This window comes from Rana temporaria, chromosome 1 (assembly GCF_905171775.1).
Source record: "Rana temporaria chromosome 1, aRanTem1.1, whole genome shotgun sequence".
In the NCBI taxonomy this organism is placed as follows: Eukaryota; Metazoa; Chordata; class Amphibia; order Anura; family Ranidae; genus Rana; species Rana temporaria.
The window spans coordinates 417,341,850-417,356,992 of record NC_053489.1 but is presented as its reverse complement, the minus strand read 5'-3'; positions in this window follow the sequence as shown (position 1 = coordinate 417,356,992).

Sequence of the window (15,143 nt, the reverse complement as noted above, 5' to 3'; positions counted from 1 at the left end):
CGCACTTTGAATGACAATTGCACAGTCATGCAATGCTGTACCCAAATTAAAATGAAAAATGTTATAATTTTTTTCCCCCACAAATAGAGCTTTTTTTTTGGTATTAAATCACCACTGGGTTTTTTATTTTTTGCTAAAAAAAAAAATTGATTGTTAGTTTCTGGCAGTAAATTGTGTAAGTAAGTAATTTTTCTCCTTCTCTGTTGTGCACTCATGAGGTGGCACTGATGGGCAATGATAGGCTGCACTGATGGTAACTGATGAGGTGGCACAGAAGGGCACTGATTAGGTGGCACTGATGAGGAGGCACTAATATGCCGCTCTGATGGGCAATGATAGGCGTCACGGATAGGCACCACTGATGGGCACTGATTGGTGGCACTGATGGGCAGCACTGGTGAGCAGGCACTGATGGGCACTGAAAAAGCAACACTGATTAGTGTCACTGATGGGCACTAATTGGTGTGGCAGTACAGGGTTTTGTGAGTGTAAACACACAAATCCCCATGCTCTCAGGGGAGAGATGACAGAGTATGTGTTTCTACAAAGTAGAAACCATGATCTGTCAAATCTCCTAGTTAGTCCCATCCCCCCCACAGTTAGAACACACAATAGGGAACACAGTTACCCCTTGATCGCCCCCTAGTGTTAACCCCTTCTCTGCCAGTGACATTTACAGCACTGATCGCTCTGTAAATGTCGATGGTCCCAAAATATGTGTCAAAAGTGTCCGACCTGTCCTCCGCAACATTGCGATACTGCAAAAAAACGCAGATCACCGCCATTACTATTAAAAAAATAATAAATAAAAACATCACATAAATTCCATAAATCTTTCTCATAGTTTGTAGACGCTGTAACTTTTGCGCAATCCAATCAATATACATGCTTATTGTGATTTTTGTTTACCAAAAATATGTAGAAGATACATATCGGCCCAAACTGAGGAAACCATTTTTTTAAATTGGGATATATACTATAGCAAAAAAGTAAAAGATAGTGGGGGTTATTTACGAAAGGCAAATCCACTTTGCACTACAAGTGCAAACTACAAGTGCAAAGTGCACTTGAAATTGCACTGAAAGTGCACTTAGAAGTGCAGTCGCTGTTGATGCGAGGAGGACATGCAGGGAAAATAAAAAACAGCATTTTAGCTTGCACATGATTAGATAATAAAATCAGCAGAGCTTCCCCTCATTTCAGATCTACCCCTCAGATTTACAGCGACTATACTTCCAAGTGCATTTTCAGTGTAATTTCAAGTGCACTTTGCACTTTTAGTTTGTACTTGTAGTGCAAAGTGGATTTGCCTTTCGCAAATAACCCCCATTGTGTTTTTTTTCAAAACTGTTGCTCTTTCTTTTTTGTTTATAGCGCAAAAAAAAAAAAAAAAAAGCTGAGATGATCAAGTACCACCAAAAGAAAGATTTATTTGTGTGTAAAAAAAGACATCAATTTTGTTTGGGTACAACATCACACAACCGCGCAATTGTCAGTTAAAGCGACGCAGTGCCGTATCGCAAAAAATGGCCCAGTCATTGGGCAGCCAAATCTTCCGGGGCTAAAGTGGTTAATCTAGGTGTAACATGTAACATGTTATAAAAGGTGAACATATCCATTTAATAAATTAATGCTATTTCAAAGGTAAATTTCAAAATTATTAATTCATATTTTTCATTGAATTCAATGAAGGCCCTTGTTTGGGCACTTCCCATTGTAGGTGACAGTTGTTACCCAGTTGTGCTCCTGCTTTTTCATGGTGTCATACAGGCTTATGATAGGGACTACAACTGGTTATTTCAACATACATTACACAGATATGATTCATTATTGTAAACATCGGGGATTCTACCATGGGAAATGTGATACACCCATTGCTAAAGTAGTAGTAGGTAAGAAGTGAGTGAGTGAGAAACTTATATAGCGCAACACATGCAAACTAAATCGCCTATGGGCGCTTGGTATTCATTCTCTGGGCCCTCAGAAGAGATGGGTTTTGATCTTTCTCCTGAAGGCCAAGTGGTTCTCCTCCAACCGTATGCTGGTTGGGAGCGCGTTCCATAGTCTGGGTCTTTGGACCGCAAATCTTCATTCTCCTTTGGACTTGTATCTGGCTTTGGGCATCTTAAATAGATTTTGGTTGGTGGATCACAAAACGCGATTGGGGTTGTGAGCTTTTAGTTTTTCGCATAGATATTGATGGGCATTTCCCAGAATACACTTATGCGTTAGACAGAGTGCCTTGAAAGTGATTCTGTCTTTTACTGGCAACCAATGAAGAGATCTCATTGAAGGTGAGATTGATTCCCAGGGTTTTTTCCCAGTCACAAGTCAAACGGTTTTATTTTGAACGACTTGCAGACGAGTGATTTGGTACTTTGGGAGTCCGAGATAGAGGGCATTTGCATAGTCAAGTCTGGAGTTGATAATCATTCCCACTACGACTGCTATGTCTTCCTTTGGAATAAAGGGAGTGAGTCTGCGTAGTAGGCACAGCAGATGGTGCGATCTGCTGACTACTGACCCTATTTGTGCATCAATTGTCATGTAGGTGTCAAATATAGAGACTTTTAACTTTGGTGCTAGGGGTGATGGTTTGACCCAGAATGGGCGGGGGTTTCCATGTGGTTGCGGGATGATTCTTTCGATTGGCATGAAACAGGAGAAGTTCTGTTTTTGAGCCGTTGAGTTTAAGATAACTCTTTGTCATCCATTTTTCTATTAAAGTAAGGCATTTCTCTGGTCTGGGGATATGCAATTAGCGGACCTGCAGCTGTTGCAGAACTACAAGTCCCATGAGGCATAGCAAGACTCTGACAGCCACAAGAATGACACCCAGAGGCAGAGGCATGATGGGAGTTGTAGTTTTTCAACAGCTGGAGGTCCGCTAATTGCATATCCCTGCTCTAGTCCAAGAGAATGATCCTTATTGTTGCAGATGCGAAAATACAGTTGCGTGTCATCTGCATAAGAATGATAAAGTAACTTCTGGTTACTGATGATTTCAAAAAGAGGGCGGAGATAGATATTGAACAGAACAGGTGACAGAGGGGATCCCTGGGGAACTCCGCATGACACCGTGCGTTTTTCAGAAGTGAAAGGGCCCAATTTCATTATTTGTGATCGGTTTTCCAAGAAGGAGGATAACCACGATAAATCACATTCCGCAACTCTGGTTACTTCAACTAGCCGAGTCAGCAATAATTTGTGGTCTACCGTATCAAAGGCTGCGCTTAGGTCCAACAGTACTAGGAGAAAAGATTCTCCTTCGTCTGCTGCCTCGAGAGCGTCATCCCATGTTTTGAGTAGTGCTGTTTCTGTCCCGTGACGAGGACGGAAACCCGATTGGAATGGATCGAGTAAGTTATGGGTGTCTAAATGGTGTTGTAGCTATTGTACAACTTCTTTCTCCATTACCTTGGAGAAGACATTCAGGCCTGTTATGGGACGACGATGGTTTGGATCTTTGGGGTCGAGGGTGTTTTTTTTTTTAATTGGTTTGATTATGCCTTCTTTCAGCAAAGTTGGCACCATGCCCTCCTTGAATTACTGGTTTATGAGCTGCATGATAGCTGGTGGCAGAATATCGGCACATTCTTTCAGCAGTTTGGTGGGGATGATATCATTAGGCTCTGTGCTGTTTCTCAGAGTCCCGATGATATTTTTAGTGGCATCGATGGAAATGGGTTTTAGAGTGAAGTTAGGTGATTGTGGCGGAATTATGTGGGTATTAGATTTGTGATTTAGGGGGGGATTGATGAAGGTTGTATTTTGCTGAATACTTTCACGGATTTTTTCAATTTTGTTAATGAAATAATCCGATAATTCGTTGCAAAATTCTTGTGAATCAGAATTAGGGGCTTCTAGACAGACTGGGTTCATGGTCTGGGTGACTAGATTGAAGAGTTCGCGGGTACTAGAAAAATTATTATTTTTTGGCTATAAAGATTTCCTTATGGTATTTTTTTGGTCATGATCTTGTAAATGGTGTGGTTTTTCTCTGAAGCGCTTCTTTTCCAAGCTGCTTCCGCTCTTCTGTGCTCTTGCTTTAACAACGACAGCTGGTCGTTAAACCAACTGGAGTTGTTTTTCCGGATGCATGTTTTACGTTTAGGTGCTACTAAGTCGGCTGACTGTAGTAGAGCTTGGTTTATGGTGTCAAGTGTTTCTGTGGCTGTTTGATGTAGTTGGATTGTTTTAATTTTTTTTATTTTTTTTCCCTAATGTAGTTTTGAAGAGTTCCAAGTGGAGTTTTTTCTGAGATCTAGTCCAGTGTGTTGTCACTGTTTTTTTTGTGAGGAGGCATTTTCAGTAATTATGAATTTAATTTCATGGTGATCTGTCCATGGTTGCGGCTCATTTTCCAGAATGTTAATTTCCAAATTTTGTCTGAAAATGAGATCGAGCGTGTGACCTGAAGCATGTGTGGGCCCACATACAAGTTGCTGCAGATCTAATCCTTCTAAATGGTCAATGGTGGGCGTAGGCGACGGTGTCCTGTGAGGAGTTGGCCCAGAGGTTGAAATCCTAGAGCAGCAGGAGGTGTTTGGTGTTTAGGGTATAGGTGGAGATGAACTCTGTCAATGACATGAGAAGGTGCGTTTTTGGACCCGGTGGTCTATAGCAGAGTAGAATGTGAACAGTGTTCTGGGGATTTGTTTGCAGTTGCAGAGTGAGGGTTTCCATGAATGGAAGTGAGTTCTGAAGGTCTGGTTTAGTGATCGAGAGGTGAGTCTTATGGATCACCGCCAGGCCTCCTCCTCTTTGCCCCACTCTGTTTTCTGTTAGAATGCGATAATTCTCTGGCACCAGTTCTCCTAGAATGGTGTTACAGTCGGCTGTAAGCCAGCTTTCTGTGATAAAGAGGCAGTCTAAGTCATTTTGTAGGATGAAATCATGGATTTCTTGTCAGTGTTTTGCTGCCGATCTTGTGTTGACCAAAGCGCATGATATGTGCTTCGGCTGGGGTGGATGCGTGTCGTTTTTGACTGTCGATCGTGGCTGTAAAGAAGCAACAAATAATGGAAATCAAGAAGAAAACAGTATTTAAAAAAGAAAAGTAATATATCTATGATACACAATACTTAAGCAAACTAAATGTCAATTAGTTAGACTCTCAATCTATTTAAAATGACTCCTGCTGAAAATGCTAATTGCCTGGATGTGTCTGGCCTATGTATTTTTGATTCACAGACCCAAAATGAACATGCTTTAAAGGGGTTGTTGTGAGGTTGGTGGTTCAACTGGACCCGGGCTGGACCTCTGGATGTATGGAGGCTCGCTGATGCATCGGTAAGTCGGCAAGTCAAGACACACACTCAGCGATATGGTGAATCAAAGACTAGGGTTTTATTCCCTGTGAGCACTGCACTTATCTAAAACATACAAGAAAAGGAACACCCTTTGCTCAGCCAATAGTATTTAAGTAATTAGGTTATACAAGTAATACAGTACGTCACAATTATACAACATGTAACCCTCATCTCTGAGAGCAGGAAAACATAGCAATCTATTTTCTGTGTAACCAACTAAACCATGGGCCAAATTCTCAAAAGAGATACGCGGACTTAACTAAAGTTTTCTAAATTTACACGGCGCGTATCTTTGCGCCCGATCTTCAAAACGAGTTAAGCCTAGATTTCCGGATTTTCCGTCCTACCTAAAATAGTTACACCTGCGCATCCCCGGGCGCAAATTACGCTAGTCTCGCCGCTGTTTTTGATAGGCAAAGATGCAAATGAGGGAGTTAGGGCGATCCACAAAATTAAGTGTGTGCGGCGTATTTTCCGCCCTGTGCGCACCTGTTAGTTTCCCTGTGTAAATTTCCACATTATAAAAGCAGCCCTAATTTTACACATGCCGTGGAAGGGTTTGCTGAAGGTAGTGACTAGAGCTATACTTGTGAAGGATCTGTCTGGAAAAATGCCTGGGACATCAATGATTCTGAGGGCACTTGCCACCTTACAGGCACAAAGGAGGAGGAGGGCACAGAGGAGGAGGATGAGGGCACAGGAGAGAGTTTATCGGCCACGGCGTGATCCGTTTCAAATGCCAGATTATGAAGTGTATGGCAACTTCAGGTTTGATAGGGAAGCCATCCTGGAGCTCACCCAACTACTTATGGAGGATCTTATCACCCCAACCAGACGCTCCCATGCCCTGCCACCTCTACATAAAGTTATGGCAACCCTCCATTTTTTATCTACAGGCTCATTCCAGCGTGCATCTGGAGGTCTGGCTGGGATGGTGCAGTCGACAATGAGCCGATGTGTCCATCAGGTGGTCCCTGCCATACTGCGGTGCATGACCAACCAATTTGTCAAGCCCACCCAGGAGGAGCAGCGTCTGCAAGCCATGACTGACTTTTACAGCATTGCCTGCTTCCCAAGGACCATCGGGGCGATAGATTGCACGCATGTGGCACTACAGCCCCCCCATGAAACTGAACACCTGTTCAGAAACAGAAAAGGGTGGCATTCCATCAACGTCCAGATGATTGTAGATGCTCATGGCCTCATCTGGCACGTTTGTGCCAAGTTTCCAGGGTCGTGCCACGACAGTTTTATTCTACGGCAGACCAAGATCTACCAAGACTTGGAGATGAACGTTTATGGAGACAGCTGGCTGATTGGTGAGTGACATTGGTGTCAGGTATGCCCCCCCCATGATGCAGACATCACAAGGGGCACATGCATGACTAATATCCTCCTGTCTTTTCCCTTACAGGTGACTCTGGATATGCGTTGGGACCCCATCTCATAACCCCTTTTAGGAACCCCCAAACACCCGGAGAACGCAAATTCAACGAGGTGCACATCCACACCCGGTCAATAGTAGAGCAGACATTTGGCCTTCTCAAGTCCAGATTCAGATGCCTTGACAAGACTGGGGGTACACTCTTGTATTCCCCAGACTTTGTCTGTCAAATTATTGGGGCATGTTGCATCCTCCATAATTTTGCTCTGAGAAGGGGCCTGCATGTTGAGATATGTCCTGACCTAACCCCCCACCCAGGCAACCCCCCCCCCCCAACCACCTCTACCCGGTCTGCTGAGGGCCAGGCAATAAGGAGACAACTGGCTGAAGGCATCTTTGCCCAGTAAATGGACCTTAATTATCTTTTTTTTTTGGTTTGACAACAAAAACTCACAGAGATTATGTGACCTTTAAACATTTACTTTGCACATAAAATGCACATTACTTATATGACAATGAGAATGACTTTTTTTACACAAAACGCACATTAATTATCTCACAATGAGAATGCATGAATGCACGCCAATGTGGTCCCTAGCACAGACACATCACATGCACATCGAATTGGATTAGATCCAAGTACCCCCCCCCCCCTTTGGTACTTGGGAGCAGTAACGCCCCGCCACGGCTCCAATTATGTCACTGTGCATTCATACACCATTCAGGAACCTGGGATGACTTCTCCCTGGTCCTGGGGATCCCTACTCCACCAAAACTGAGGGTGACACCCTTATGTTATCAGGAATGCCACCCCCCCACATTCACACATCATTCACACACATAAACCAAATCATAAGTACAGTATGATAAAAAAAAAGAAAAAAAACAAAACAAAAGTACCCCTGCAACTTACTGATGTTGCCGAGTGCTCCTTCTGGGCTGACCACGGGCACGGGCACGGCCAACTGGGGGATCTTCACGGGGGGGTCTGTGCAGGGGAGGGAGTATCTTCACGGGGGGGGTCTGTGCAGGGGAAGAAGGAGCCTCCCCTGGTGTCTGTCCTCCTGCTGGCCTGCCCTCCAAGGCCACGGCTATCCTTGTCAGACAGGCAGTGATGTCAGCCGTATTAGCCTGGCCAGCCCGGGTATTGGCCTGCACAGGCCGGGTATTGGCCTGCACAGCCTGGGTCAGGGCAGTCACCTCCTGGGCCACGCCTGTTGTGGCGTTCTTCAGGTCCCACAAACAGGTGATGACCCCCACTGAGTTGGTGGCCACGTCACCCAGTGAATCCCTCATTAAACCCAGGCTGTGCTCCACCTTGGTCATTGTTTTTTTAATTTCACCCAGACTGCGGGTCTGCCGGGCATTGTCCCTCAGCAGACTGACCGGCAGACGCTCAAACCCCTCCCCCTGGTTTCCGGGGTCGGCCTCCTACTTGCCCCTGAGGCTTGTGGCCTTGGAGGGGTTGGAGTGACCCATGGGGGCTGCTGCATGTTGGAGGAGGGTTGGGAGGGGCCACCCCTGATGGTGGCCTGACTGCTGGGAGCCTCTGGGGTACCCTCAGGGGATGACTCAAAGGTCCTATCTTGGCCCATCAGGATTTGCTGGCCAATAACAATATTTTCATCTTCCTCCCCCTCATCCTCCTCCCACTCAACATCCAAATAAGGGGAGTTGTGGGCACTCCCCTCCCATGGCGAATCCTGCCCTTCTTGGGACTCAGCATCAGCCTGTCTTGGGGGTAGTGCAGCAGCCTGCCCTGATGGGCCAGCAACCGCCTGCCCTGATGGGGCTGCCACCTCCTGGGCTGATGGGGCTGCCACCTCCTGGGCTGATGGAGCTGCCACCTCCTGGGCTGATGGGGCTGCCACCTCCTGGGCTGATGACCCAGCAACCTCCTGGGCTGATGGGGCTGCCACCTCCTGGGCTGATGACCCAGCAACCTCCTGGGCTGATGGGGCTGCCACCTCCTGGCCATCTGGGGAGGACACAAAACAATCACAGGTTGGTGGATCCACACACTTGGCACATCTTCCCTTCCTCCACCCACACATGCTAATCACCAGATAGAAAAAAAAAAAACTTACCTGTCCTCACAGGAGCATCAGAGTCAAAGCCAGGCAGGCCCACCACCTGCTGTGGGTGGAAACACTGGGCCACTGCCCATTCCTCCTCACTCATCCTGACTGGGCAGGGTCCCCCTCCTCCAGTGCCCCTGGTATGGGCATGCAGCGTTGCCAGCTTGTTCCGGGACACGCTCTTCAAATCATTTATTTTTTTTTGGATTCCAGCGATGGTCCTGGTCTCCCCCCCCCCGCCGCATTGATCCGATCGGTGATCTTTTTAAGGATCTCCTTCCTCCTGGCCGGGGTGGTGTTGTGGCTCTCAGGGCCATGGAGAAAGCGCCCATATTTTATGATGCCCTGAGCAAGAATATGCTTCTCTGCCACTGAAAAATTTAGCTTCCTGCGCTTGGTGGCCATCACAGACACCACCCAGCAACAGGAAACTCACCCAAAAACAATCAACAATACACACACAACAAAGAAAAAAAAACACAGCAAAAAAAGACAGCTACTATAAATTCAAAAACAAACAGGCAAAAAAGGGAAACAAAAAACAATCACACACCAAAAAACAAACACTTATCAAAAACAAACAGGCAAAAAATCAAAACAAATATCAAATTATCAAAAACAAACACCAACTATACTCTACAACTCCTCAACAACTTTTCTCACAAACAAATCTTACCAACAAACACTGACAAACGTTCAAAGCAGAAGCAACTTGCTTTAGGAAGGGAACACAGGGAAATACTTTTGCAAGGGAAGTGTGTTTGACTGGGGCTATTTAGACACAGGGCGATCCTCAAACTAAGTACGCTTGGCCTTTTACCTATCTCACTGATTGCGATGAGCAAAGTTCTGCACATGCCCAGTGAGGTCCAAATTTGTGCGCGCATGCGCAGTACGGCCGGCCCTTCATTTGCATGGGGTCACGGCTCATTACAATGAGGCACGCCCACTTCCTTCCCACTTGCCATAACCACGCCTACGCCTCGGAATTTAGGTTACGGATGGCGCAATTTTGTGCGCAAATGCGCTGTGGATACGGCACTTACGACACCAACTTAGGGCGCCGTAACTTAAATGACATAAGTTAGGTAATACTAAATTTGCACAGCTTTTTGAGAATTTGGCCCCATGTTTCTACTGCATGCCTTATCTTGTTGTTGTTCCTAGCTTCTGTGTAATTATTCCTAATGGTTCTGGGTTAAAGGGTACATCTCCACAAGCATTGATATTATGGGGAAACTCTAGCAAGCCTTACAATGCATTGATATTATGGGGGAACTCTAGCAAGCTTTACAGTTGTAAAGGTACAATTTTTTTCCCTAAATAGCTTCCTTTACCCTGGTACAGTCCTCCTTCACTTACCTCATCCTTCGATTTTGCATTTAAATGTCCTTATTTCTTCTGAGAAATCCTCACTTCCTGTTCTTCTGTCTGTAACTCCACACAGTAATGCAAGGCTTTCTCCCTGGTGTGGAGTGTGGAGCTCGACCCCTCTCTTGGAGTTCAGGAGAGTCAGGACGCTCTCTACGTTGCAAATAGAAAAAGGAGCTGTGTGTTAGTGGGTGTCCTGACTCTCCTGTACCTTGACAACCCCAAGTTTTAGAAAAATGTCAGACATCTGATGTCTATTTGGTTCCAAGTCACCAACTCAATCAGAATTAAAGCCAAAACATCAATAATTCCCAAAGGAGAGTTTAGCAATGCCAGTTTCCACGATCCTCTCATGACAGTGTCCCTTTAAGGCCAAATGACATGAGCAATTGTAAGTAGTGTTACTCTGTAACTAAAATCTGATGTAAATGATAACCAAAAACTGAAATGAAATTGAAACTAAAGTTCCCTTGTTTTTTTCTTTACTTTAAGCAGGCAGGTTTTTAATTTCAGAAGACAAAATAAAAATACTGCCCTGGGACTTTGAATGAGGTGAGCACAAATAGCTCAATGGGGGTAACACAAGTAAAAATAATCTTGAAATGTATTAAAAGTATGGTATAATAGTCATGCATGAGATACATAGATATGAATGTCAGGCCGATTTAATAAAAAAATATTAAGATATTGAAATTATACACATGTATTGCAACAATCCATATACAATCATACATTGCATCTTAAAATTTGCTGCGTTTCACGAGAAAAGGCTTGCTTTCTTAGTAGTGGATTTGTATGTGATGTATCTAAAATGGAAAATACCAATTGAAGATATAGTATCTCACATTTTTGTAAATATTTTATTATATCTTTTCATGTAATAACACTGAAGAAATTACACTTTGCTACAATGTAAAGTAGTTAGTGTACAGCTTGTATAACAGTGTAAATTTGCTGTCCCCTAAAAATAACTCAACACACAGCCATTAATGTCTAAACCGCTGGCAACAAAAGTGAGTACACTATTAAGTCAAAATGTCCAAATTGGGCCCAATTAGCCATTTTCCCTCCCCAATGTCATGTGATTTGTTAGTATTACAAGGTTTCAGGTGTGAATGGGGAGCAGGTGTGTTACATTTGGTGTAATCGCCCTCACTCTCTCATACTGGTCACTGGAAATTCATCATGGCATCTCCTGGCAAAGAAGTCTCTGAGGATCTGAAAAAAAAGAATTGTTACTCTACATCAAGATGGCCTAGGCTATATGAAAATTGCCAAGACCCTAAAACTGAGCTGCAGCATGGTGGCCAAGACCATTAAGTGGTTTAACAGGACAGGTTCCACTCAGAACAGGCCTCACCATAGTGGACCAAAGAAGTTGAGTGCACGTGCTCAGCATCATATCCAGAGGTTGTCTTTGGGAAATAGACGTATGAGTGCTGCCAGCATTGCTTCAGAGTAAGGATGGACCGAACACCCCCCGGTTCTGTACGCACTAGAACATGCGAACAGGCAAAAAAGTTGTGCGAACATGCGAACTCTATTAAAGTCTATGGGACAGGAACATGAAAAATCAAAAGTGAAATAAAAATGAAATATTCCTTTAAATATCATGCCTGGGGGGTCCCCTTGGTCTGTAAAGTGGCACATCTGTATTTTATTTTGCAGCAAAATTACATTTCTAAAGGAAAAAATTTCATTCAAAATTGCTTGCAGCTGCATTTTATTGCCGACTCCCGGCAATATAGATAAAAGTCAAGGAATATAATTAAAATAATTTCTTCAGTGTTCTCACGTAAAAAGATATAATAAAATATTTACAAAAATGTGAGGGGTGTACTCACTTTTGTGAGATACTGTACATGTGAGCCCAGTCACTAAAATCTCCTATAATGATCAACACGTTAATGTTACTTTAAAAGTCAGTTTTCATTGTCTTAAATTGAGCCATCGGTGTCAAACCTTGGAGTTTTCAGGTGCCTGGGAGGTGCAGGCACAACATTAAATCCCACTGTATGCCACACCAAGTGTCTGGATGCTACACTAAAGCCCTGTACACACGATCGGATATCTGATGGAATCTAATCCGATGGATTTTTTCGGCGGATATCCGATGAAGCTGACTTTCATCAGTCTTGCCTACACACCATCAGTCAAAAATCCGACCGTGTCCAACACGGTGACGTAAAACACTACGACGTGCTGAGAAAAATTAAGTTCAATGCTTCAGAGCATGCGTCGACTTGATTCTGAGCATGCATGGATTTTTGACCAATGGACTTCCATACAGACGATCGTTTTTTTTCTATCGTTTTTTTATCCATAGGAAAATTTTAAAACACGTTCTATTTTTTTTCACAGATGGAAAACAAACTGATGGGCCCTATCGGTCCATTTTCATCAGACAAACCGATCATGTGTAAAGGGCTTAAGTGTCCCAAATTCTACACTCAGGGGATACGTTCTTGAATGCCAGTGTCCGCAAGCCCCAACCTAATCTCTCTCTCTCTATGCACTTAATTAGCAGAACTTCCAATGCTTTCCCTATCACAGCTAAGGCACATTGTCAATATAGCTGCTGGGATCCCACCGTTTTATATTGGTGGGAGCTGGCTTATCTAAAAGCCCCATATTGGTCTTTGTAAGCCAGCTGACCTAAGTTCAAAGGCCAGGCAGTGCATTGAGATTACTATGGCAAATTCCTGCATTAGCTCATCGGGTACATGAACAGCAAACATGTAGGATTCTCCTTGAGCCCACGGTAGCGTGTGAACTTAAAAAATCATTCCTACATAAGTACTTAGTAACGTTTAGATCTTAGATCTTTTCCTTAAGCTGGATACACACTATAGAACTTTTCTTGTTTGATTTCCTTTAGATTTACCTTCAACTATGCAGTGCAAGGGCCTGATTGCATACAAATTGAAAGTGTTTAGGGTTGACCTCATATTATATGGTTTTGATAAATCTAAAGGAAAAATCTAAAGAAAACTGTATAGTGTGTATCCAGCTTTAATTGTGTTTCCAACGGATTGTTTTATATTATTTGTGTTCTTGTATGTCAATCCATGTAAAGCAAGTTGCAAACAGCTGATGCTTGCTAATCAAGCCTGTCCTGGAAAGTGAACATTTTTATCTGCATGTGTTATTACAAGTAAACAACATACTCTGGGGAGCATGCAGCTGTGATACAACTGCTATACAACTGGAAACCATACTTTCATCAACTTCTGCTCCAACTGGTACTGTATGTTCTTTACAAGAACAGAAGCAGCAGATGTTTTTCTTGCAACCCAAGGGATGCAACCTCATTTTAAAAGGTTACAGTTAAAATGATGAAATACAATACTTTGGTGGTCCTCTCTTATCTAGACGTTGCACCTTCACCTGTGTTGTGAATAAATACATATATACAGTAAATACATAAAAAAGCTCTGCAAATGTAGTTGGCCCCACTGTATTAGCATATTTCTGCATATAATAAAATATAAATATCTAAACAGATATTAGAGAACCAATCTTTATTTTTTAATCTTATCTTCCGTATTTATCAGCGTATAACACGCACCCTAACTTTAAGAGGGAAGTTTTAGGAAAAAAACTTTCCACAGCCCCTTGCGTATAACACGCAGGCACAGTTTACCCTCTACTTTCAGGGTAAAAAGTGAGTGTTATATGCCAATAAATACAGTAATTTAGATGAAGTACTTATTTTAAAACTCCAACCTTGTATCTCATATTTCAAAATATTCAATTGCCCAAACAATGCTTTTTATAGAGCAACTATAATATTTATTTCCTCATCTTAATAGTAGCCTTGTTAAACAGGACTCGTATTGTTATATTGTGCCCTCCCCCACATTCTCACACTCCTTTCAATCACAACACTCAGACAAATAAACTACATAATGCATTATGCTCTGCCAGCTTCTGTCTAACAGATGGAGCTGACCATTCAGAAGCTGGCATCAGGCAATTTGCATTACTTCTAAGAAGGATGTATTTAAGGGCTTGTTCACACCTGCGTTTTTCTGCATCTGTCACTTGCTATCTATGTGCCCTACTCACACAACAAGGGAGGTGTCATGTGTTTTTTTTTCTTCTGTGCAGAAGAATGCAACATGGTTAGTGCAGCAAGTAGGAGAATCCATTCCTCAATATGCAATGGAATTGCATGTAATGGCAGCAATGAAGCAACTACAATTTGAAGCACCATTAACCGTTAGTATAATAATGTGCCTGGAGTAGAGATATACAGGCTCTTATGCACCCAGGTCCATCATAGATGGAATATCGATAGACCCACCAGCAAACAGAAAGTTCCATGGAAGGTGGCCATGAGGAAATGGACAGAAGAGATTGTTTAGCTCCTTCCTAGGGGATGTTAAAATGTGAGCAGTGGTGGCCCTGTCCATAGGGGGCGCCGCCCCCCCCCCCGTCCTGTAGTCATAAAAAAAAGAAAACGGCCCTTTAAGGCTTTTAAAATGTCGTTCTGCAGCGCCGCGCAAATAACATACATTCATACTGTTATCTCCACTACTACAGGGAAATCGCACACGCTACACTCTATCATCAATTGCAATACACGATATGTAGTATATGTGATCACATGCAAACTTTGTTCTATACAGTATGTTGGTAGGACAAATAGAAGACTTAAAGATCGCCTCTATGATCACTTGTACGACATTGACAAGGATCATGCTGCCAATGTCGCACGACACTGGAACGATTTTCACCACAAAGACACCTCCAGTCTAGTCATCCAAGGGTTAGAAAGAATCATAAGACCAGCCAGGGGCGGGGATAAATTCAATATACTGTGCAGACAAGAAGTTAGATGGATTTTTATTCTTAATTCCAGACGCCCTTCGGGGCTCAATTTTGAGTGGGACGTGTCCCACTTTTATTAGATGGGCTTAGCATTTCCATACAACATAATATACTTTTTATCTGAACTTCCCAGGGGGGATTTCTCTTTGGTCATCTTGATTATAT